The following is a 1663-nucleotide window of genomic DNA, read 5'->3' on the forward strand; positions in this document are numbered from 1 at the left end:
CCGCCCCTGCATTGTTTCAGCAATATTTACAAACTATTTGTGCGTCGGTCCCTACTGCAGCAAACTATCTGGACGATATAGTGATCTCCGGACAGACAGAAGAAGATCATCTTGCGAACCTACGAACATTATTTCAGGTCTTGCGACAAAATGGTCTTCGCTTGAGGAAGGACAAATGTGTGTTTTTTGCTCGTGACTTACCATACCTGGGACATGTCATTAATGCCCAAGGCATACATCCGAGTCCAGAGCACCTCCGTGCCATACAAGAATTGCCTTCCCCTCAAAATGTGAAGCAGCTACAGAGTGTGTTGGGTAAAATTAACTATTATCATAAATATGTGCGCAATGCCTCTTCCATTTCAGCTCCGCTTCATCGCTTACGCCGTAAGGGTGTGCCGTTCGTCTGGACGACGGAATGCGAACGCGCCTTTCGCCAGTTGAAATCGGCGTTGCTTTCTAATACTTGCCTCACGCCTTTCGATCCCCGGAAACCCCTTTTGTTGATGGTAGATGAATCGGATTTCGGGATCGGTGCTGTGCTTGCGCACAAAGTTGGCTCGCATGATCGCCCTATTGCCTTTGCGTCAAAATTGCTCTCGTCTGCGCAACGAAATTACTCACAGATAGAGAAAGAAGCTTTGGCTCTCGTGTTTGGTGTTACTAAGTTCCATGATTTCTTGTATGGTCGTCACTTTACCATCATCACAGACCACAAACCTTTGACATCGCTTTTTCATCCGAACAAGCCTGTACCTCCACGTACAGCGCAGAAATTCATTCGCTGGTCTATTTTCCTCTCGCAGTACCGCTACGATATCTTGTATCGGTCCACTGCTAAGCACGGAAACGCCGATGCGTTGTCCCGTTTGCCTGTTGCGGAGGATAAAGCATTCGATTCTTCCGAACTTGCTTGCCTGTTCATTGATTCGGAAACCGATGAAGTGGTCGAATCGTTTCCGATTGATTTTCGTCGTGTAGCTACAGCCACAGCTGAAGACCCTGTCCTTGCTACTGTTTTGCGTTTTGTTGCTACGCAATGGCCTTTGTCAAAGTCTCGGATCGAGGATCCGTTGGTTCGCCGATTTTTTGCTCACAGGGAGAGACTTTTTGTTCGACGTGGTGTTTTGTTGTTGCGTTCTGATAATGATCAGTCCAGAGTCGTGGTCCCACGTTCGTTACAGTCCTCTGTTTTACGGCTTCTTCACCACGGACATTGGGGTATAGTGAGAACGAAACAACTTGCTCGTCAGCACAGTACTTGGTTCGGAATAGATGCTGCGATTACGAATATGTGTTCTTCTTGCCTGGCGTGTGCCGAACAACAATCCGCACCGCCGCGGAAAGTCTTTGCATGGCCAAAAGCCACTTCCCCTTGGCAACGCTTGCACATTGATTTTGCTGGTCCATTCTGGAATGCTCGATGGTTGGTTCTGGTAGATGCCTTCAGTAATTTTCCTTTTGTTGTCAGGATGTCTTCCACGACGTCCTCTGCCACCATCCAAGCGTTGTCTGCTATCTTTTGCATTGAAGGTCTTCCGCAGACTATTGTTTCCGACAATGGCCCACAATTCATGTCCGCAGAATTTCAGTCATTCTGCCAGGCCAATGGTATTCAACATCTGACGTCCGCGCCGTTTTCGCCTCAGTCAAACGGTGCCGC

This window comes from Schistocerca serialis, chromosome 3 (genome assembly GCF_023864345.2).
Source record: "Schistocerca serialis cubense isolate TAMUIC-IGC-003099 chromosome 3, iqSchSeri2.2, whole genome shotgun sequence".
Taxonomy (NCBI): Eukaryota; Metazoa; Arthropoda; class Insecta; order Orthoptera; family Acrididae; genus Schistocerca; species Schistocerca serialis.